Below are 25280 nucleotides of genomic sequence, written 5' to 3' on the forward strand. Positions count from 1 at the left end.
TTCTCTGTTTATGTATTTATTTATTTTGTCTCAGTGTGTTGTCAGTTGTTGAATGCATGTTACTGAAGTCACATTATTATTGCTTTGGGGCAGGTCTGTGACTTTACATCCAGTATTATTTAACCTTTAGAGCAAGGTTCATCCTTGTTACCATGTTTATGTATTTGGTTATGTATATGACTAGAATCATGTCTTCCTATAATCAGTATGACATGACCTTCTTTACCTCTTTAATTACTTTTGTCTAGGATTCTGTTTTCTTTTTTTTTATTCGATATATTTTTATTTACATTTCAAATGATTTCCCCTTTGCTAGCCCCCCACTCCCCGAAAGTCCCATAAGCCCCCTTCTCTCCCCCTGTCCTCCCACCCACCCCTTCCCGCTTCCCCGTTCTGGTTTTGCCAAATACTGATTCACTGAGTCTTTCCAGAACAAGGGGCCACTCCTCCTTTCTTCTTGTACCTCATTTGATGTGTGGATTAAGTTTTAGGTATTCCAATTTTCTAGGTTAATATCCACTTATTAGTGAGTGCATACCATGATTCACCTTTTGAGTCTGGGATACCTCACTTAGTATGATGTTCTCTAGCTCCATCCATTTGCCTAAGAATTTCATGAATTCATTGTTTCTAATGGCTGAATAGTACTCCATTGTGTAGATATACCACATTTTTTGTATCCACTCTTCTGTTGAGGGATACCTGGGTTCTTTCCAGCATCTGGCAATTATAAATAGGGCTGCTATGAACATAATGGAACATGTATCCTTATTACATGCTGGGGAATCTTCTGGGTATATGCCCAGGAGTGGTATAGGAGGATCTTCTGGAAGTGAGGTGCCCAGTTTTCAGAGGAACCGCCAGAATGATTTCAGAATGGTTGTACCAATTTGCAGCCCCACCAGCAGTGGAGGAGTATTCCTCTTTCTCCATACCCTCTCCAACACCTGCTATCTCCTGAATTTTTAATCTTAGCCATTCTGACTGGTGTAAGGTGAAATCTCAGGGTTCTTTTGATTTGCATTTCCCTAATGACTAATGAAGTTGAGCATTTTTTAAGATGCTTCTCTGCCATCCAAAGTTCTTCAGGTGAGAATTCTTTGTTTAACTCTGTACCCCATTTTTTAATCAGGTTGTTTGGTTTTCTGGAGTCTAACTTGAGTTCTTTATATATAGTGGATATTAGCCCTCTATCTGATGTAGGATTGGTGAAGATCTTTTCCCAATTTGTTGGTTGCCGATTTGTCCTTTTGATGGTGTCCTTTGCCGTACAGAAACTTTGTGATTTTATGAGGTCCCATTTGTCAATTTTTGCTCTTAGAGCATACGCTATTGGTGTTCTGTTCAGAAACTTTCTCCCTGTACCGATGTCCTCAAGGGTCTTCCCCAGTGTCTTTTCTATTAGCTTCAGAGTGTCTGGCTTTATGTGGAGGTCCTTGATCCACTTGGATTTGAGCTTAGTACAAGGAGACAAGGATGGATCAATTCGCATCCTTCTGCATGCTGACCACCAGTTGAACCAGCACCATTTGTTGAAAGGCTATCTTTTTTCCATTGGATGTTTTCAGCCCGTTTGTCGAGGATCAAGTGGCCATAGGTGTGTGGGTTCATTTCTGGATCTTCAATCCTGTTCCATTGATCCTCCTGCCTGTCACTGTACCAATACCATGCAGTTTTTAACACTATTGCTCTGTAGTATTGCTTGAGATCAGGGATACTTATTCCCACAGAATTTTTTTGTTGCTGAGAATAGTTTTAGCTATCCTTGGTTTTTTGTTATTCCAGATGAATTTGATAATTGTTCTTTCTAACTCTGTGAAGAATTGAGTTGGGATTTTGATGGGTATTGCATTGAATCTGTAGATTGCTTTTGGCAAAATGGCCACTTTAACAATATTGCTTCTACCGATCCATGAGCATGGGAGGTTTTCCCATTTTTTGAGGTCTTCTTCCATTTCCTTCTTCAGAGTCTTGAAGTTCTTGTCATACAGATCTTTCACATGTTTGGTAAGAGTCACCCCAAGATACTTTATACTGTTTGTGGCTATTGTGAAGGGGGTCATTTCCCTAATTTCTTTCTCAGCCTGCTTATCCTTTGAGGATAGGAAGGCCACTGATTTGCTTGAGTTGATTTTATAACCTAGGCAGGTTGAAGTTGTTTATCAGCTGTAGGAGCTCTCTAGTGGAGTTTTTTGGGTCACTTAGGTAGACTATCATGTCATTTGCAAATAATGATAGTTTGACTTCTTCCTTTCCAATTTGTATCCCTTTGACCTCCTTATGTTGTCGAATTGCCCGAGCTAGTACCTCAAGTACAATATTGAAAAGATAAGGAGAAAGGGGGCAGCCCTGTCTAGTCCCTGATTTTAGTGGGATTGCTTCAAGTTTCTCTCCATTTAGTTTGATGCTGGCTGCCGGTTTGCTGTATATTGCTTTTACTATGTTTAGGTATGGGCCTTGAATTCCTGTTCTTTCCAAGACTTTAAGCATGAAAGGATGCTGAATTTTGTCAAATGCTTTTTCAGCATCCAATGAAATGACCATGTGTTTTTTTTCTTTGAATTTGTTTATGTAGTGGATTGTATTGATGGATTTCCGTAGTTTTTATCTTTGACACTGAGGTGTGTCTACTGTATGCAGCAAATTGTAGGCTCCTGTTTCCTTATCCAGTCTGTTAGTCTATGTCTTTTTATTGGGGAATTGAGACCATTGATGTTAAGAGATATTAAGGAATAGTGATTATTACTTCCTGTCATTTTTGTTGTTCTTTTTATATTTGAGTGGTTATCTTCTTTTGGGTTTGATGAAGGAAGGTAACTATGTTGCTTTTTCCAGGGTGTAGTTTCCCTCCTCGTATTGGAGTTTTCCTCCTATTATTCTTTGCAGAGCTGGGTTTGTGGAAAGATATTGTGTAAATTTGGTTTTGTCATGGAATATCTTGGTTTCTCCATCTATGGTGAATGAGAGTTTTGCTGGGTATAGTAGTCTTGGCTGACATTTGTGTTCTCTTAGAGTCTGCATGCGATCTGCCCAGGATCTTGTAGCTTTCATGGTCTCTGGTGAGAAGTCTGGTGTGATTCTGATAGGTCTTCCTTTATATGTTACTTGCCCTTTGTCTCTTACTGCCTTTAATATTCTTTCTTTTTTTAGTGCATTTGGGGTTTTGATTATTATGTGACTGGAGATATTTCTGCTCAGGTTCAGTCTGTTTGGAGTTCTGTAGGCTTCTTGTATATTCATAGGCATCTCTCTCTTTAAGTTAGGAAAGTTTTCTTCCATAATTTTATTGAAGATATTTGCTGGCCCTTTCAGTTGTAAATCTTCACTCTCATGTATACCTATAATCCTTAGGTTTGGTCTTCTCATTGTATCCTGGATTTCCTGGATGTTCTGGGATACAAGCTTTTTGCATTTTGCATTTTCTTTGACAGTTGAGTCAATGGTTTCTATGGTATCTTCAGCATCTGAGATTATTTCTTCCATCTCTTGTATTCTGTTGTTTATATTTGCATCTATGGCCCCTGATTTCTTCTCAAGGTTTTCTATCTCCCAAGTTGTCTCCCTTTGTGATTTCTTATTTGTTTCTACTTCTGTTTTTAGATCCAGGATGGTTTTGCTCAGTTCCATCATTTGTTTGTTTGTGTTTTCCTGTAATTCTTTAAGGGATTTTTGTGTTTCCTCTTTCATGACTTCTGTCTGTTAACTCAAGTTCTCCTGCATTTCTTTAATTTTTTTTTTTTTTTTTTTTTTTTTTTTTTTGCCTTTCTTCTTTATTGGCTTCTATCTCTTGGGCCTTATTCTCCTGGATTTCTTTAAGAGATTTTTGTGTTTCCATTATACGGGTTTCTAGCTTATACATGTTCCCCTGTATTTCTTTAAGAGATTCATTCATGTCCTTTTTGTGTTCTTCCAGCAGCATCATGACCAGTGATTTTAAATGCAAATCTTGTTTCTCTGGTGTGTTGGCATAACCAGGACTTGCTGATGTTGGAGAGTTTGGTTCAGATGCTGCCATATTGCCTAGATTTCTGTTAATAGTGTTCCTGCGTTTGCCCTTTGCCATCTTGTTCTCTGGAGCTAGTTGGTCTTGTCTCTGGCTAGTGTTTCAGCCTCCTGAGAGGCTGAACACTGGATGGCAGGGTTTCCCCTGTTGCAGATCGCTGATGTGCTGTCCTCCTCTTGGGTGCTTTTGCAGCACTATTGTGTTTTGCCCCAGATTGTGTCTGTGAACCAGATGGTGCCCGTTTGCTCCTTCAGGGAGTGCTGAGTGTGTATGCTGTGGGGACCTTTTCTGCGTGCTGATCACTCTGCTGGCCAGCAGAACTCCCAACCAGGTTGGTGCACACGAGGGTAGCCTTGCTGCTTAGGCCCTGAGTCTAGGCAAAAGCCTGGCAGGCCAATGTCTGACCAAAGTTCCCCTCAGCTGTGAGTGTTAATTGGGTCTGTCAGGTGGCCAGGATGTCGGCTTGAGCACGCTCCCTGAGAGTGCTGGGAGAGTCTGCTGGGCTAACAACCTCCTGGCCGGGTCAGCACACAGACGACCCACAGAGCAGCCCAGGGCCTGGGGGCAGTCCAGGGCCTGACCATCTTAGACCCCTGCTATATCAGCCTCAGGCTAGCCTGTTAGCTGGTTTTGCCTGCTAGGACTCTCTGGCTTTCTGTAGGCAGAATGGAGGGGGCGCACGCACCGGCCCTGGCAAACAACCTCCGGCCGGGTTTGCACCCCAGTGGCCCCCGACCAGCTCAGTGCCTGGGTGCAGGCCAACGCCCGCGGGGCTTAGACCCCCGCGATGTTGGTCTCGGGTTGTATTTGCGTACCTCAGTCTGTCTGATTTCTCTGGCGTCTGAGAACCAATATGGAGGCCTTGTAACTGACTGGCGGGAGGCAGAGTTCTGATGTGGCTTCTGTGTGGTGAAAGGCACCGTAAATCCTCCTCTGCTTGCAGCCCGGCTGGCCAGCGATGGCCAGTGGTGGTGGGCGCAGGGTCTGCCTGGACCCTGTCAGCTTGGTTCTACTGCTGATGGCCCTTCCTCTGGACCAGGCCCTGCTGCTGTTGCTGCTGCCCAGGATTCTGTTTTCTAATTAGTACTAGAGAAGTCACTCTGTTTTCTGCTTCCATTTATATATTTATTTAGATATTTTTATGTTGATTTATTTATACAGATGGATCCTGTGTTTTTATCTTATTTTTAAGTATGTGTGTATATGTACTTGTGTGTGTTTGTGTTTGTGTACAGGTACATCAGTGAGTGAAGGTGCCTGCAGAATTCAGAGAATAGTGTTGGATCACCTGGAGCTGTAATCAACAGGTGGTGTAATCAACAGGATGATTACAGGTGACCCACCTGACATGGGGTCCTTTGAACTAGCAGTACATACTCTTAGCAGCTGAACCATCTCTAGAGCTTCAGTTTTATTTTACATGTAATTTGCTAATCTTTTGGTTGGAGAATTGAGGCAATTAATATTTACAATTGTTATCGAAGGATGTATGTTGATTCCTGTCATTTTGCTCATTTTATTGAATTTGGTATTTTTCAACTTCTGATTTGATTAGCTAACATTCTAATATGCTTTAGTTATAAATGCTGAATGACATTTCCAGCTTCTCTCCTATCTCTGCCTGGCTTCCATCTATGTCCTCATTGTCCACTCTACTTTTTGAGGCTGATTATAGAGCATTTTATTTACCTTACTGAAATTTTCGTCTTCCATATTTCAGTTCAGTTTTTCTTCAGTATCTGTACCTTTTTATTTCTATTTAATGTGCTATCTAGACATCTAGACATTATTCTTTCTTTACCTTGTTGAGGTTTGGTTTTGCTGTCTATTGTTATGCGAGTTGCAGGCTCCCAAGATCTGGAGTTTGCACATAGATCTGAGTGACATATGTGTCCATGCCATCCAGTTATTTCAGATTGGTAAATAAAGATTCTGACTGTGAATAGCTGGTCAGAAAGGACATAGGTGAGATTTAGATTTCCCATGTTTTGGATTGGGGAGGAACCAAGATGAAGAGAGAAGAAAGGATGGAGGATAGGGAAGTCACCATGGGTTAGGTGGGTCAAGAGAACACATCCCTGAGTGCTGACCAAATGGAGAGAAGAGCAGCTCAGATGAAACATAGAAGCAAAATCCTAGGGTTATTGATAGGGAAGTAGATTCTAATAGAATAGAGGGTAGATATCTGTCTAGCTCTTGTGCAGTTTAAGGCTTATTGTAAAATATAAAGATTTTATGTGTCTTGTATCAAGGAACTGAATGATTAAAGGTGATGTAGAAACCTTGGGTCATGATTAAATAATTTCTACAATTGATTATTTGTGTTCTCTTGGAATTCATTCACGTGTTATTTGTGTGCTTGTCTTTTTTGTTAATCATTTCTATAGTCATTCTTTTGAATTTTTGTCTGAGATTTTGTCTAGTTCACTCTTATTAAAGGCCACTACTATGGAATTAGTAATTTTTAGAAGAGTCATTTTGCCTTTTGTTTGTGTATAGGTCCTGGCTTTTGCATTGAGATTTGAGGTGAAGATTTATGTTTATCATCCTATTCATACCATGATAATGTTGATAATATTACATAAGAACCAAATTTTAGTAGTATTTGGTAGGAGCTCAGTAAGTGTCATTTTCTTCTGCTATACTAATATTCAGAGCACTAGACGCTGTGTTGGTATATAGACAGCACTTCTGTGAAACTACAAAACAATTTGTAAATTCAATCACTGTCAAAGGGAAGGATACTGAAAATAGAGTAATAGTTTAGTTTTTAAAAGAAGTGCCAATTATCTCAAGAAATAAAGGGGAACAAATGGTACTATGTATATTGATATATTATTTACTGTAGATAATCATGGAAAGTAAAAAACAGATTAAGTCTTATAATTAGTAGTGGTTGATAAAGAAATAGTATAGAAGGTGAAATAGGAGAGGGAGGATAGAGACAACGTAGATGTGCATTAAGCAGTTTTAGCTAGAGGAGAAAAGTTAAGATGCCCAATCAGTAAATGTAGTACAGTTCCAACTCTCAACAGGTTGAGGCTGACAAGTTCAGCAGCTCATGTACTATAAGAAAGAAACTTTAATGGTAAAGAACCAAGGAGGTAAGAGAAGAAGAAACATAGAAGGGGCCAAAATCAGGACAGGACAAGATGTTCTGTCATGTGGATTTGGGGTATTAATAATAAAGAAGTAATGACTGTGGATGGGAGACAGCTTCCAGGGAGTATATGAATTCAGTCTGAACTAGAGTTCCTTGGCATTCCTTCTTGGTCACAAAAATGGATGCCCCGTCCAAGGTCAGATTCAGATACTGTCACTCCTGCCCTTAGAGGATTTTCTTCCAAGTGTGGCTCACTGCTGGGACTTCCTTTGGTAAATACAACTGCAGATGCAGTCCAGTTTCTAACTCTTGTTTCACAGGCCTAGTTTCCAAAGGTAATTTTACCTTTGGTCAATTCTTTATTAGTCTATATAGAATTCAAACTCCACTCTTCTGAAATTATGCCTAATATTTAAGGAACTGTTTGATATCTGTGTATGAGTCTCATTCATAATACCTTCCAGCCACATTTGTACCTCACCAAATATGCCATTCCCATTCAAATTTCTTCTCCTCAATCTAGCAATATTATGTTAGCTTGGTTCAAGCATTATTCCCTTGGCCCCTACTCTGAATTTCCTTGTTCTCCGGCCACTGCAAGAATGGTCTTTTAAGAAGGCACCCCATGGCTGTTCTAATAGACTGCTGAGGGCCAATTGCCCAGAGAACAGATTTCCTTTAGCATCTATCCCCTGTATCAGTGCTGTCACGTGCTCTTTGGTATGGCTTCCTCCTTTTCATAATTTAAATAATGTTGTAAATTGAGTTTTTAAGGATTTCATTTGATGTGTTTTGATCACATTCAACACCCACCTCCTCAAAACATACCTCCCATGATTTGGTGTCACTTTGTTTCTTAAACACACCAAGTGTAATTTGTGCTGCTCTCATGCTCTTAGTAGTCAACCTTCTAGGGTCCACATCATTAAATAAGACTATTCCTTTTCCAGCTATCAACAGCCAATAGAACCTCAGCTAAAATTGGGGTGTCATGCCTACAGTTCCCTTCCAGATTCATTTTTTTGTCTTGCTTGTGCTCACATCAGCCTTGTGCATGGTAATACAACTTTTATGAATTCATGTAATACAACTACCCTGTTATTCCCAGTAAATAGCATTTTCTTGCAGTTACCCACTGCTTCTGTGTCGTGTAAGCATTCCATTCCTTCTGTGATGTTCCCTGAGCCCTGAAAGAAAGAGTTATAATACTGAGGTCCCATTTAGAGGTGAGAATTATACAGTCTCTAATTTTTTTGCACCTTGACTAGTTGTGGTCTCTGTTGGTTGTCAAAGTGCAGTTCAGACTTTTTGAGATTCTCCTACCACTTTATCTTACTAAGACCACAGTAAGTCTCTCAGAAAAGGACTTCTGACTTATCTGTTTGGCAAAATTCCATATTTTTCTTTTCTAGTAAAGAAGAGATACTTGGGCATCATCCACCTCTTCAGATACTTATTCCCAAGAGACTCTAACAGACCATGCATGCATATTCTCTATCTTCTTTCCTCTCTTAAGAATTACAACTGACTTTTTAATAGGGATGTTATAGGAATTCAGTGGGAGAAACATTTAATTTTCAGTAAATAATCACAAAATGATCAGATCTTTACATGAAAGCAGTGGAGCTTGAAATAATACCACATATGGAAAATAACGGATATTGAATTCAAAAATCTAAATGCTATCTCCAGAAGAAAATATAGGAGTAAACTTAAAATATAATACACAAAATGATGAATAATGACAAGATATTTTTTTCTTCAAATAATGGTTTTGGGATAGTGAAAAACACCACCTTCCAAATGACAGGAAACAGTTCTGCATCATAAGTGCAAGCATGCTCTGGTCTCTAAAACATATAAAGAACTTTCAACCCTGTTGAAAATAAGCCAAATGACTGAATATTTCTCCAAAGAAAGTATGTAAGTAGCTAACAAGTTTACTAATTGTTAGAGCATTGTTTTTCTTGGCAATATCCTCAATATTTGAGGGTGGCAACCCCTTGATGGAATGACAGACATTTTTCCTAGCCATTGTACTTTCTTACAAGTCAAAGGAATATAGTGATGCTACTCAAAAGGATTCTATAGGCATATACAAATACAATCAGAAATCATGAAGTTCCTAAGCATCTACATACTGAGTCCATGTCATTTCTGAAGCCACCTTCTTTCTAACATAGGAAAAGAAGCAACAATTTTCCTTTTTTCCTGGAATGCATTTTAGATGTTTAAATTGGTTTTTAATACAAGCAAATCAAGACAAATAATTCTTTAATGAAAGAGGGAGTTCTCTCACATTCAAACTTGTATACGATTTGTCTCATTCACGGTCTATTTATAATATCATACGTATTTTAATATTATTTTGGATATTTCTTAAATCTCATTGAATAATAAATGATTCCCAAAGGCATGATGCATATAATCAGCCTATGTTAAGTGATAAGACTTTGTAGAGCCCCGTCTAAAAAGAAAATATCTGCTGTGAACAGGAATCAATACAATTAAATATTATTAGCAAGGCTGCGAGCTCTACCCAGACAAATGAGCCCCATTCAGTTTGACAAAAGGAAATGATGAACACACTGAATAACACAGAGCCATGAGAAGGGATGAAAAGAATTTCTTAACAGACTCTAAAATCCCTGTACATCAGAGAAGCCCAGGGCTTGCTTACACTAATCTGTAATACAGGGAGGGACCTCAAGTTGAGTGCACTGCACAGTCTTTATCAGTTCCCAGCCAAGTCAGTCACTGGACAAAAGTCTAAGAATATTTTATGATCAATCAATCTCTAAGACCTAGGACCATGCCTCATTTCTTAATATTGTCATCTCTCTCTGCTGAGACACCATTGCAGGCAAGCACTCACTTCACACAATATCAACCATAGAGTAAGATGACTGTGCATGTTAGGGTAACATTGTAATGAATGCCTAAATGTTTCAAACATTGAGATCCACAGCAACCTTTATACTTTAATACTTATTTTATTTTTATATGTGGGTATGAGTATACAGGAATGTACTTGTGTGTGTGTGTGTGTGTGTGTGTGTGTGTGTGTGTGTGTGTGTGTGTGTTATGGGTGTGTCATTTGTATAAAGATGCCTGTGAACACAAGAAGAGCTGTTCACATTGTGCTAGAATTATAGGGAGTTCAAACCCACCCTATGTGGATACTGTGAACTGACCTCCTAGAAGAGCAGCAAATGCAATTAACTGCAGAGCCATCTTTCTAGGCCCTAAGACCATTACTTTCTTTCACTCTGTAACTTGAAATCATTTGGATGTAAGCAATGAGGTGTTCTGCTTAATACTTAAAGGTCCTCTATCTCAGGACAGTTGACCTGTAACCAGAAATTGAACTCAAGTTCTTGTTTTTTAGAAATGCTGATTTTAATAGCAAAATATCTGTTTTTCATTTATTGTTAAATTAACCAAGTTTAAAAAATTAAGCAAGTCAAATAACAGTAAATTGAAAACGTGTCCACACTATTACCAAGTGTTCAGAAGATCTGAGTCATATGTTCTAGAGTAGTCATATGCCATATGAGTGGAGCAAGTAGTTACTTCTTGAGTGGCATGGTTCAAATTAAAATTTCATTTCCTAAGTTTGGATCGTTAAGAATCATGAAGCACAGCAATGGAGACATAATTATTAAACATCAACACCAAAAGGAAAAAAGCAACACATGCTTTAATGATTACATTTAATTGTTACTAAACAAATAGAAGAATATAAAACTTTTGAAAGACCCTCATGTAAATTCTGTTAAGTTTGGAAGCAACAAGGCATAATATGCTTCTGACTTCATTATTTTGTTGACCATTAAGAACTAATTTAACATTTAGATTTAATTATTTAATTTATTAGTGTGTGCTTGCGTTACTGCTGGTGGTGATGTGGTGGTGATGGCTTGTGTGTGTGTGTGGGGGGGGAAATTTTCAAGTGTTCATTCTCTCTGTTCACTGTGTTGGCTCTGGGGATTCATCTCAAGTTATCAGGCTTGACAGCAATCACCTTTAACCACTGAGCTATCTCACTTGCCCTGTTTGAAATATCTTAAATATAATAGTATTTGGGTAGATTTTTTAGGGGAAACTTGTAAACAGAGATGTATATTTAATAGTATACTGCAAGGCTTCTTTTCTGTTGATTATGTGAGGATACAAGAAGGAAGCAGTCATGTGTAAATTGTAAAGGAGACCATTATATGCAAGCCAAAATGGCAACTACATCCAAAACTGTATACCACTAGACCACAATCATGGATTTCCCAGCCTTTAGAACTCAAGGCTATAAGTTGATGCTTAAACGCCTTATATACACCGTAGGGATGAAAGTACTTAGGAGTACTAATACATCATTAAACCTAAATATAAGACTCAAAGCTGAAATGTAGACTATTTAAGAATAAAGGCAAGGAAGAAATAAGTGCTCTATACGTGGAACAGATTGCAAGCAGATGACGAGAATTTCACATAACAGGAGGAATATGTGACTGAAGTTTGCTACTTTATGGGTTCATCTTTCTTTAATCTTTCTCCACCTTTTCAAACTGCTAACATTAGATAGAAGAGAAAAAATTATAGAAGGAAAGGGAGTGATGTTTATCCTTACTCTACTTGCTGCTGATTGGAGGTGTCAGGTTCCTCGGGGCAACTTTGATCTTTTCTGGTATGATATTTAATTTTTTCTTTGTGATGTTCTATCTTTGAAACCTACTTAACAAACCACAACAAACTGCCAACAATCTACCTTGTATCTTGGGGCCCTAGCACTCTCTGAAGGTTCCCTAAAATCCCAAATATCACTCAGTCACAGAAACTATCTGGAGCTGGCAAAATCACACCCCTGCTAGAGCACAAGGCAAATCATAGTCAGTTTTTTTTTTTCAAGACCTATTTTTTATTCGATTTTTTTTTATTTACATTTCAAATGATTTCCCCTTTTCTGGCTCCCCACTCCCTGAAAGTTACATAAGTCCTCTTACCTCCCCCTGTTCCCCCATCCACCCCTTCCCACTTCCCTGTTCTGGTATTGCCCTATACTGCTGCACTGAGCCTTTACAGAACCAGGATGTCCCTCAATGGAGGAATGGATACAAAAAAATGTGGTATATATACATAATGGAGTACTATTCAGCCATTAGAAACAATGAATTCATGAAATTCTTAGACAAATGGATGGAGTTGGAGAACATCACAGTCAGTTTTGTGAACTATCTCAGGTGCCCCCTGTATCTCACTCCTGGGATTAAAACAACAATATATTTTTATAATATTTCTATTAAAAAAAACAAAACTGTCACTACAGAACACCTTTATCAAGGGAGATAGATGGATAGTGGAATGGATGGATAGATAGATAGACAGACAGACAGACAGACAGACAGACAGACAGACAGATAGATAGATAGATAGATAGATAGATAGATAGATAGATAGATAGATAGATAGATAGATAGAACTGAATGGGGCTCGGTACCTGTGGATATCAGAAAAAGGCATCATGTTCCCTGGAGAATTGGAGGTGGTTGTTCACTTACATAAGTAGTTGATGTGAACTGAACCTTGAGCCTTTTCAAGAGCAACAAGAACTCTAAATGGTGAACTCTCTCTTCAGCCCTCATCACTATTTTAACTGCATTTTATTTATATCATTTTGTTTTATTTTATTTTTATGTTATTTTGCAAAAAGTATATTCTTTTTGAGTCCAATTAAAGAAAATTATTTAGATGAGAGAAATAACCTCCAAGTCAGCCTTCCTTTTAGCTTTCACATTTTGAGGATTTCATCTAGCAAGTGCACTGTGAGAATGTAGTCTGCCAGACCACCAGACAGAACTGCCATTCTTAGCCTTATCTGCAGAATGATTTATACAGAGATGTGAGGAGCAGTAAGATGTCTGCTCATGTCCAGCTGGAGCAAGCGTGCTGCACTGTTCTATTTAATAATTACTGAATAAATATTTACAGCAATGAGATAGTTTTGCCCAGCGTCCAGAAATTATAAACTGTGGTTTATATCCAGTTGTAACAAATTTACATTCCTGTCTTTAGAAAAAGAGAACTATTCATGTTACAACAATTTTTATTGATGTTAGTTTATTGCAGGAAGGTCCTAATGGTATATGGGTTATTGAGTTTCTGCACAGTGAAGTTTTCCAGAGAGTCAAGGATTTTTTTTTTCTGGTTTGTTTAATCCTGTTCTGTCAGCTATTCTCTGTACTGAATGAGAATGATAATGCTTGAACTAGTTTACTGATTCTTCTGTTAAAACAGCAATGTTGTTACCATTCCACATCATGGAGTTCAGGAGAATGTGGTTTCATTATATTCAACTCTACAGAAAAATGTATACAACTGTGCCAAACAAAAATTTAACTTTGCAATAAGCATTTGCAAAAATATGAATATGTTGAAAGTACTTTTAAGAATAAAACAATTGAGTTATTACAAAATAGACAAGTGCATACTTCTTCACTCTACATACTAAAGAGATTTCATCTACATCTTGACCAGCAAGTATTTTTTACATTTTTTGGACATTTTATTTATTTACATTTCAAATGTTATTCCCTTTCCAGGTTCTCCTCCTCAAGCCACCTTCCCATCCCCCCTCTCCCTGCTACTATGAATGTGCTCCTCCACCCAACCACCCACCCACAACTAATTTTTTAGCTACCATATCCACTTCTTCCTTGAATTTCATATCCAATTTTCATTGTGGTCCTTGTTTTTTTCACTGCCTCCTGATTCCTCACTTCATTGTATACCCCCCAAGAGCTAGGCACTTCCATGTATAACATTTGTGACATATACATGGAAAACTAAACACAATAAAAACGTGCACAAAGAAGTTTAAAATGTTTTGCTTTAATTATTATTGATTAATCAATCGAAGTTCTTTCTTATCATGTAGCCTAACTTGTAATCTTTCTCTTTATTGTTATTTTCAGCTTAATTCTACAGAAAGAATCTTCATGTTATCACATTGAGTCATCAACCTAACCCCTAAAGAGATGAAAGTAGGAGGTAAGGTTGGGAGTAGGAACATGAGGGCATAGTTTCATGAATGTAATCAGTGCCTGTTCTAGGTTCATTTATGATATGATAAAATACCCCAATAAATGTCCCTGTGGTAAAGTCAAAGAGGCAGGAGACTGAAAGCTGATCACATCCATCCTTAGCCATGGCAGACAGAAATGTTGCAAGCATTCTTGTTTGCTTGCTTATGTCTGCTTGACTTCATTCTCCACTCTGATCCTATTTGGAAATGCTGGTCTAATATAGTGTTGGTAAGGATATTTTCCCAATTTGTTGGTTGCCATTTTGTCCTATTGACAGTGTCCTTTGCCTTACAGAAACTTTGTAATTTTATGAGATCCCATTTGTCAATGCTTGATCTTAGAGCATAAGCTATTGGTGTTCTGTTCAGGAAATTTTCCCCTGTGCCCATGTGCACAATGGTCTTACCCAGTTTTATTTTCCTATTAGTTTCAGTGTGTCTGGTTTTATATGAAGGTCTTTGATCCACTTGGACTTGAGCTTAGTACAAGGAGAAAAGAATGGATCAATTTGCATTCTTCTGCATGCTGACCTCCAGTTGAAACAGCACCATTTGTTGAAAAGGCTATCTTTTTTTCTGCTGGATTGTTGTAGCTCCTTTGTCAAAGATCAAGTGACCATAGGTGTGTGGGTTCGTTTCAGGGTCTTCAATTCTATTCCAATGATCTACCTGCCTGTCACTCTACCAATGCCATGCAGTTTTTAACACTATTGCTCTGTAGTATTACTTGAGGTCCGGGATACTGATTACCCCAGAAGTTCTTTTACTGTTGAGAAGACTTTTAACTAATCTTGTTTTTTTTTTTTTTGTTATTATAGATGAATTTGAGAATTGCTTTATGAAGAATTGAGTTGGGATTTTGATGGGGATTGCATTGAATCTGTATACTGCTTTTGGCAAGATGGCCATTTTTACTATATTAATCCTGCCAATCCAAGAACATGGAAGATTTTTCGATCTTCTGAGGTCTTCTTCAATTTCCTTCTTCAGAGACTTGAAGTTCTTGTCATACAGATCTTTCAGTTGTTTGGTTAGAGTCACACCAAGATACTTTATATTTGTGACAATTGTGAAGGGTATCGTTTCCCTAATTTCTATTTCCCTCTGTTTATCCTTTGAGTATAGGAAGGATACTGATTTGTTTGAATTAATTTTATATCCAGCCATTTTGCTGAAGTTGTTTATCAGCTGTAGGAGTTCTCTGGTGGGGTTTTTTGGGTTGCTTAAGAATACTCTAATACCATCTGCAAATAGTGATAATTTGACTTCTTCCTTTCAAATTTGTATTCCTTTGATGTGTTTTTGTTGTCTAACTGCTCTAGCTAGAACTTCCAGTACTACCTTGTCTTGTCCCTGATTTTAGTAGGATTGTTTCAAGATTCTCTCCATTTAGTTTGATGTTGGCTACTGGTGTGCTGTATATTGCTTTTACTATGTTTAGGTATGGGCCTTGAATTCCTGTTCTTTCCAAGACTTTTAACATGAAAGGATACTGAATTTTGTCAAATGCTTTTTCAGCACCTAATGAAATGACCATGTGGGGTTTTTATTTTTTGAGTTTGTTTATGTAGTGGATTACATCTATGGATTTCTGTATATTGAACCATCCTTACATCCCTGGGATGAAGCCTGATTGATTGTGGTGAATGATCCTTTGGATGTGTTCTTGGATATGGTTGGCAAGAATTTTATTGAGTATTTTTGCATTGATATTTATAAGGGAAATTGGTCTGAAGTTGTCTTTCTTTGTTGAATCTTTGTATGGATTTGGTATCAGTGAATTTTTGGCTTCATAGAACATGTTGGGTAGTGTTCCTTCTATTTATATTTTGTGGAATAGTTTGAAGAGTATTGGTGTTAGGTCTTCTTTGAAGGTCTGATACAATTCTGCACTAAAACCATTTTGTCCTGTGGTTTTTTTTTTTGTTTGTTTGTTTGTTTTTTTTTTTGGTTGGGAGACTTTCAATGACTGCTTCTATTTCTTTAGGGGTTATGGGACCATTTAGATGGTCTATCTGATCCTGATTTAACTTTGGTATTTGTAACTGTGTAGGAAATTGTCCATTTCATCCAGATTTTCCAGTTGTATTGAGTATAGGCTTTGTAGTAGGATCTGATGTTTTTTGAATTTCCTCAGTTTCTGTTGTTATATCTCCCTTTCATTACTGATTTTGTTAATTTGGATACTGTTTCTGTGCCCTCTGATTTGTCTGGCTAAGGGTTTATCTATGTTGTTGATTTTCTCAAAGAACCAGGTACAACGAAGAACAGGTTCTCCTGCTTTGGTTGATTTTTTTTTTTTTTGTATAGTTCTTTTTGTTTCTACTTGGTTGATTTCAGCCCTGAGTTTGATCATTTACTGCCTTCTACTCCTCTTGGATATATTAGCTTCTTTCTGTTCTGAAGCTTCCAGGTGTGCAGTTAAGCTGCTAGTGTATGCTCCCTCCAGCTTTTTTTTGGAGGCAGTCAGAGCTTTGAGTTTTCCTCTTAGCACTGCTTTCATTGTGTCCCATAAATCTGGGTATGTTGTGCCTTCCTTTCCATTAAATTCTAAAAAGTCTTTGATTTCTTTCCTTATTTCTTTTTTGACCAAGGTGTCATTGAGTAGAGCATTGTTCAGTTTCTGTGTATCTGTGGGCTTTCTGTTGTTTTTGTTGCTATTGAAGACCACCCTTACACCATTGTGATCTGATAGGAGGCATGCAATTAGTTCAACCTTCTTATAGCTTTTGTGACCAATTATATGGTCAGTTTTGGAGAAGGTACCATGAGGTGCTGAGAAGAAGGTGTATTGTTTTGTTTTAGGATGAAATGTTCTATAGATATCTATTAAATCTATTTAGTCCAAAACTTCTGTTTGTTTCACTGTGTCCCTGTTTAGTTTTTGTTTCCCTGGTCTGTCTACTAAGGAGAGCGGGTGTTGAAGTCACCCACAATTATTGTGTGAGGTGCAATGTGTGCTTTAAGCTTTAGTAAAGTTTCTCTTACGAATGAGGGTGCCCTTGCATTTGGAGCATAGATGTTCAGAATTGAGAGTTTTTCTTGGTAGATTTTTCCCTTTGATTAGTATAAATTGTCTTTCCATATCTTTTTTTGATGACATTTGGTTGAAAGTCAAATTTGTCCAATATTAGAATGACTACTCCAGCTTGTTTCTTGCCACTATTTGCTTGGAAAACTGTTTTCCAGCCTTTTACTCTGAGGTAGTTTTTGTCTTTGACACTGAGATGCATTAACTGTATGCAGCAAAATGTTGGGTTCTGTTCTCGTATCCAGTCTGTTAGTCTGTGTCTTTTTATTGGAGAATTGAGCCCGTTGCTGTTAAAAGATATTAAGGTATAGTGATTGTTGCTTCCTGCTATTTTTTATGTAATTTTTAAGTTTGTGTGGTTATCTTCTTTTGGGTTTGTTGAAAGATTAATTTCTTGCTTTTTCTAGTGTATAGTTTCCCTCCTTTTTTGGTGTTTTCCATGCATTATCCTTTGAAGGACTGGATTTGTGGAAAGATATTGTATAAATTTGTTTTTGTCATAGAATGTCTTGGTTTCTCCATCTATGGTAATTGAAAGATTTGCTGGATATAGCAGTCTGGATTGGCATTTGTGTTCCCCTAGGGTCTGTATGACATCTGCCCAGGCTCTTCTGGCTTTCATAGCCTCTGGTGAGAAGGCTAGTGTAATTCTGATAGGTCTACCTTTATGTTACTTGACATTTTCCCTTACTGCTTTTAATATTTGTTGTTTGTTTAGTGCATTTGGCATTTTAATTATTATGTGACAGGAGGAATTTCTTTTCTGGTACAATCTATTGGAGTTCTGGAGGCTTCTTGTATGTTCGTGGGCATCTCTTTAGGTTTGGGAAGTTTTCTTCTATAATTTTGTTGAAGACATTTACTGACCCTTTAAGTTTTAAATCTTCACTCTCTTCTAATCCTTAGGTTTGGTCTTCTCATTTTGTCCTGGATTTGTTAGATGTTTTGGGACAGGATATTTTTGCATTTTGCATTTTCTTGGCTGTTGTGTAAATGCTTTCTATGGTATCGTCTGCATCTGAGATTCTCTCTTCTATCTCTTGTATTCTGTTGTTGATCCATGACTCCTGACTTCTTTCCTAGGTTTTCGATGTCCAGAGTTGTTTCTCTTTGTGATTTCCTTATTGTTTCTACTCTGTTTTTAGATCCTGGATGGTTTTGTTCAATTCCTTCACCTGTTTGGTGGTGCTTTCCTGTAATTCTTGAAGGACCTCTACCTGTTTGCCTGTGTTCTCCTGTATTTCTTTAAGGGAGTTATTTAACTTCTTCTTGAAGCCCTCTACAGCATCATGAGCTGTGAATTTAAATCCAAATCTTGCTTTCAGGTGTGTTAGGGTATCTAGGGCTTGCTTTTGTGGGAGAATTGTGCTCAGATGGTGCCATGTTGCCTTAATTTCTGTTAGTAACATTCCTATGTTTGCCTTTTGCCATCTGGTTATGTCTGGTGTTAGTTTGTCCTGCTGTCTCTGATTGGTACTCGTCCCTGCTGTGTGCTTACAAACCTCTTTTAGCACCCCTAGGTGACCGGCTTTCCCCTGGCACAGGGTGCTGTGGTGCTGCCCAGCTCCTGGGTGCAGGTGGGGCCCTGGTAGACCATGTCCCAACTGATCTTACACTCTGGTGTTCCTTGCCTTCCTGGCTGCACCAGTCAGATCAATCACAGGATCAAAGATGGTGACCTCATCTCTAAATGCAGGACTCCCTGTAGAGCAGATGTCCCTTGGCAGGATAGGAGCAGAGGGCTGTGGTGCTGCCCGGCTCCTGGGTGCAGGTGGGGCGCTGGTGGACTGTGTCCCAAGCAATTTTACACTTGGGTGTTCCCTGCGTTCCAGGCTGTACCCATGCTCTCAGTATGCAAATGCCTGTCTGTGGTGCCATCCACAGTGAAACTGATCTTTCAACATCAATTAACATAATTAAGATAATGCACCCTTGCTCTGAGACATGTCCATAGGTCAACCCAATGTATACATTCCTTCATTGATACTTTCCCCCAGGTGATTCTGCATTATATCAAGTTGAAAGATAATCATTCCAGTATCCAAGTATCTTCCAGAGTGAAAGAGTGTTGCTTGCCTGTGAAGCATTTACTATTCACACAATGCTGAATTCATTAGTGCTTTTGTTTGGACTTCCTAACCTCAAGTACATAACAAAAGTGTATTCACCATTTGTAAGCTTCAAAGTCTATGGTAGTTTGTTATTGAATCCAAAACCAAGACTAAATGGATGAAGGTATACATCATTTTATACTGCTTTCTAAACTACTCAGCATACCTTCTTCAAGTTCCTTTTCCAATTAATTACCAGTAATTGTATATTGGTGTCAGTCATTTATAAACTATTGTGAGATAGGCTTTGATATCTCAGGTATAGAAGAGTCGGTGTCAAGAGTCTGAGATGCATGGGCTTACATCTAACAGGGAGACAGCTGGTACTAATGAATGAGGTGAGAGGAGTATGACAAAAGCTTCCAGAAGGATCATTCACAGACACATCCAGATTTGGTGAGCACATTTAATTTTATTCAAAATGATTGAGAAGTTATTGGGGAATTGGGAGCAGAAGAGTGATATAAGATATTCATCTATGGGAATCACCATTGTGAAAAGAATTGACATAGATGCAAAATAAAATAAAAACCTGGTAAGTGCAAATTAATGACAACCAGTTACCAAGACAAGATGATTGAGATTTTACTGGGGTGTCAACAGTAAAGGTGGTAAGGTGTGGCCAGGGACTGTTCTCTGAAAGTAAAACCATAAATTGCAGATATAAATCGTAAGAGATGGAAAGTAAAATATGCTACAAATGAATCCAAGAAGACAAAACAACTCAAATAGGGAAAACTACAAATTCAACTTTCTCTACTCTTACTCTGTGAGACTCTGTACCAGGTTGTAAAGAAACCCAAAAGATTACATTTTTCCAATGTTATACTTGATGATACATTTTTTCCTTTTATTTGATAATATCTTCATAGTGAGTACTAAATTCATTGTTATAGAATAATTGTATAGTATAGATGTTCTCCCAAAGAGAGTATCATTAGGGATTTGTCCCCAGAATATGGAGTTATTAGGAAGGGTGGATCTTTTAAAGGATTCTTTTTTTTTTATTCGATATAATTTATTTACATTTCAAATGATTTCCCTTTTCTAGCCCCCCCACTCCCTGAAGTCCCGTAAGCCCCCTTCTCTTCCCCTGTCCTCCCACCCACCCCTTCCCACTTCCCCATTCTGGTTTTGCCGAATACTGTTTCACTGAGTCTTTCCAGAACCAGGGGCCACTCCTCCTTTCTTCTTGTACCTCATTTGATGTGTAGATTATGTTTTGCGTATTCCAGTTTTCTAGGTTAATATCCACTTATTAGTGAGTGCATACCATGATTCACCTTTTGAGTCTGGGTTACCTCACTTAGTATGATGTTCTCTAGCTCCATCCATTTGCCTAAGAATTTCATGAATTCATTGTTTCTAATGGCTGAATAGTACTCCATTGTGTAGATATACCACATTTTTTGCATCCACTCTTCTGTTGAGGGATACCTGGGTTCTTTCCAGCATCTGGCAATTATAAATAGGGCTGCTATGAACATAGTAGAACATGTATCCTTATTACATGGTGGGGAGTCTTCTGGGTATATGCCCAGGAGTGGTATAGCAGGATCTTCTGGAAGTGAGGTGCCCAGTTTTCGGAGGAACCGCCAAACTGCTTTCCAGAGTGGTTGTACCAATTTGCAACCCCACCAGCAGTGGAGGAGTGTTCCTCTTTCTCCACACCCTCTCCAGCACCTGCTGTCTCCTGAATTTTTAATCTTAGCCATTCTGACTAGTGTAAGATGAAATCTTAGGGTTGTTTTGATTTGCATTTCCCTAATGACTAATGAAGTTGAGCATTTTTTAAGATGCTTCTCCGCCATCTGAAGTTCTTCAGGTGAGAATTCTTTGTTTAACTCTGTACCCCATTTTTAATAGGGTTGTTTGGTTTTCTGGAGTCTAACTTCTTGAGTTCTTTATATATATTGGATATTAGCCCTCTATCTGATGTAGGATTGGTGAAGATCTTTTCCCAATTTGTTGGTTGCCGATTTGTCCTCTTGATGGTGTCCTTTGCCTTACAGAAACTTTGTAATTTTATGAGGTCCCATTTGTCAATTCTTGCTCTTAGAGCATACGCTATTGGTGTTCTGTTCAGAAACTTTCTCCCTGTATGGATGTCCTCAAGGTTCTTCCCCAGTTTCTTTTCTATTAGCTTCAGAGTGTCTGGCTTTATGTGGAGGTCCTTGATCCATTTGGATTTGAGCTTAGTACAAGGAGACAAGGATGGATCAATTCGCATTCTTCTGCATGCTGACCTCCAGTTGAACCAGCACCATTTGTTGAAAAGGCTATCTTTTTTCCATTGGATGTTTTCAGCCTCTTTGTCGAGGATCAAGTGGCCATGGGTGTGTGGGTTCATTTCTGGATCTTCAATCCTGTTCCATTGATCCTCCTGCCTGTCACTGTACCAATACCATGCAGTTTTTAACACTATTGCTCTGTAGTATTGCTTGAGGTCAGGGATACTGATTCCCCCAGATTTTCTTTTGTTGCTGAGAATAGTTTTAGCTATCCTGGGTTTTTTGTTGTTCCAGATGAATTTGATAATTGCTCTTTCTAACTCTGTGAAGAATTGAGTTGGGATTTTGATGGGTATTGCATTGAATCTGTATAGTGCTTTAGGCAAAATGGCCATTTTAACTATATTGATTCTACCGATCCATGAGCATGGGAGGTTTTCCCATTTTTTGAGGTCTTCTTCCATTTCCTTCTTCAGAGTCTTGAAGTTCTTGTCATACAGATCTTTCACATGTTTGGTAAGAGTCACCCCAAGATACTTTATACTGTTTGAGGCTATTGTGAAGGGGGTCATTTCCCTAATTTCTTTCTCAGCCTGCTTATCCTTTGAGTATAGGAAGGCCACTGATTTGCTTGAGTTGATTTTATAACCTGCCACTTTGCTGAAGTTGTTTATCAGCTGTAGGAGCTCTCTAGTGGAGTTCTTTGGGTCACTTAGGTAGACGATCATGTCGTCTGCAAATAATGATAGTTTGACTTCTTCCTTTCCAATTTGTTTCCCTTTGACCTCCTTATGTTGTCGAATTGCCCGAGCTAGTACCTCAAGTACAATATTGAAAAGATAAGGAGAAACGGGGCAGCCTTGTCTGGTCCCTGATTTCAGTGGGATTGCTTCAAGTTTCTCTCCATTTAGTTTGATGCTGGCTACCGGTTTGTTGTATATTGCTTTTACTATGTTTAGGTATGGGCCTTGAATTGCTGTTCTCTCCAAGACTTTAACCATGAAAGGATGCTGAATTTTGTCAAATGCTTTTTCAGCATCCAATGAAATGGCCATATGGTTTTTTTCTTTGAGTTTGTTTATGTAGTGGATTGCATTGATGGATTTCCGTATATTGAACCAACCCTGCATTCCAGGGATAAAGCCTACTTGATCATGGTGGATGATCGTTTTGATGTGTTCTTGGATTCGGTTGGCAAGAATTTTATTGAGTATTTTTGCATCGATGTTCATAAGGGAAATTGGTCTGAAGTTCTCTTTCTTTGTTGGATCTTTTTGTGACTTTGGTATCAGCGTAATTGTGGCTTCGTAGAAGGAATTGGGTAGTGTTCCTTCTGCTTCTATTTTGTGGAATAGTTTGAAGAGTATTGGTGTTAACTCTTCTTTGAAGGTCTGGTAGAATTCTGCACTGAAGCCATCTGGTCCTGTGCTTTTTTTGGTTGGAAGACTTTCTATGACTCCTTCTATTTCTTTAGGCATTATGGGACTGTTTAGATGGTCTAGTTGGTCCTGATTTAATTTTGGTATTTGGTATCTGTCAAGGAAATTGTCCATTTCCTCCAGATTCTCCAGTTGTGTTGAGTACAGGCTCTTGTAGTAGGATCTGATGATTTTTTGGATTTCCTCAGTTTCCGTTGTTACATCTCCCTTTTCATTTCTAAGTTTGTTAATTTGGATACTTTCTCTGTGCTCTTTGGTCAGTCTGGCTAAGGGTTTATCTATCTTGTTGATTTTCTCAAAGAACCAGCTCCTGGTTTTGTTGATTTTTTGTATGGTTCTCTTTGTTTCTACTTGATTGATTTCAGCCCTGAGTTTGATGATTTCCTGCCTTCTACTCCTCCTGGGTGAAATAGCTTCTTTTTGTTCTAGGGCTTTCAGGTGTGTCATTAAGCTGGTAATGTATGCTCTCTCCATTTTCTTTTTGGAGGCACTCAGGGCTATGAGTTTTCCTCTTAGCACTGCTTTCATTGTGTCCCAGAGATTTGGGTATGTTGTGTTTTCATTTTCATTGTGTTCTAAAACGTCTTTAATTTCTTTCGTTATTTCTTCCTTGACCAAGGTATCATTGAGTAGAGTATTGTTCAGTTTCCACATGTATGTGGGTTTTCTGTTGTTTTTGTTGCTATTGAAGACCACTTTTGTTCCATAGTGATCAGATAGGAGGCATGGGATTAGTTCTATCTTCTTATATTTGTTGAGGTCTGTCTTGTGACCAATTATATGGTCGATTTTGGAGAAGGTACCATGAGGTGCTGAGAAAAAGGTATATTCTTTTGTTTTAGGATAGAATGTTCTATATATATATATCTGTTAAATCTAATTGGTCCAAAGCTTCAATTAGTTTCATTGTGTCCCTGTTTAGTTTCTGTTTTCCTGATCGGTCCATTGAGGAAAGTGCAGTGTTGAAGTCACCCACAATTATTGTGTTAGGTGCTTAATAAAGTTTCTTTTACGAAAGAGGGTGCCCTTGCATTTGGGGCATAGATGTTCAGGATTGGCAGTTCTTCTTTTTGTATTTTTCCTTTGACCAGCAAGAAGTGTCCCTCAGGGTCTCTTTTGATGACTTTGGGTTGAAAGTCAATTTTATCTGATATTAAAATGGCTACTCCAGCTTGTTTCCTGAGACCATTTGCTTGTAAAATTGTCTTCCAGCCTTTTACTCTAAGGTAGTGTTTGTCTTTGACCCTGAGGTGTGTTTCCTGTAAGCAGCAAAATGTAGGGTCCTTTTTACGTATCCATTCAGTTAGTCTGTGTCTTTTTATTGGGGAAAAAATATGGAACGCTTCACGAATTTGCATGTCATCCTTGCGCAGGGGCCATGCTAATCTTCTCTGTATCGTTCCAATTTTAGTATATGTGCTGCCAAAGCAAGCACCTTTTAAAGGATTCTTAAAGGGTGGGGTCTGTTTGAAGGACATTAGGTCACTGGAATCATGTGATTGAAAGGGATATTGGTGTGTCTTGTTTCATGTGGAGGTCCTTGATCCACTTGGAATTGAGCTTACTACAAGGAGATAAAAATGGATCAATTCACATTCTTCTGCATGCTGACCTCCACTGAACCAGCACCATTTGTTGAAAAGGCTATCTTTTTTCCATTATGTGGTTTCAGCTCTTTGTTGAAGATCAAGTGACCATAGGTGTGTGGGTTCATTTCTGGGTCTTCAATTCTATTCCATTGATCTACCTGTTTGTCACTGTACCAACACCATTCAGTTTTTGAGACTATTGCTCTGTAGTACTGTTTGAGGTCCAGGATACTGATTCCCCCAGAAGTTCTTTTACTGTTGAGAACAGTTCTAGCTATCCTGGGTTTTTTTTGTTATTACAGATGAATTTGAGGATTGCTCTTTCTAGAAAAGAAACTGGGGAAGACCCTTGAAGACGTGGGCACAGGGGGGAAGTTCCAGAACAGAACACCAATATCTTATGCTCTAAGATCAAGAATTGACAAATGGAACCTCATAAAATTACAAAGTTTCTGTAAGGCAAAGGGCACTGTCAAAATGACAAAATGGTGACCAACAAATTAGGAAAAGATTTTCACCAACCCTATATCTGACAGAGGGCTAATATCCAATATATAAAAACAACTCAAGAAGTTAGATTCCAGATAACCAAATAACCCTATTAAAAATGGGGTACAAAGCTAATCAAAGAATTTTCACATGAAGAACTTTGGATGGCTGAGAACACCTTAAGAAATGTTCAACATCATTAGTCATTA

The 25280-nt window shown here is 38.3% G+C and overlaps 1 non-coding gene across 1 annotated transcript; it reads right to left on the reverse strand.

Moving 5' to 3' along the window:
• Positions 1-24321: 24321 nt before the first annotated feature.
• On the reverse strand, positions 24322-24428 carry LOC127683786 (U6 spliceosomal RNA). The gene has a single exon (XR_007977591.1). It is a non-coding gene; the product is annotated as a U6 spliceosomal RNA (small nuclear RNA).
• Between the last annotated feature and the right edge of the window lie 852 nt (positions 24429-25280).

The sequence above is a fragment of the Apodemus sylvaticus genome, chromosome 4, assembly GCF_947179515.1.
Source record: "Apodemus sylvaticus chromosome 4, mApoSyl1.1, whole genome shotgun sequence".
Classification (NCBI taxonomy): Eukaryota; Metazoa; Chordata; class Mammalia; order Rodentia; family Muridae; genus Apodemus; species Apodemus sylvaticus.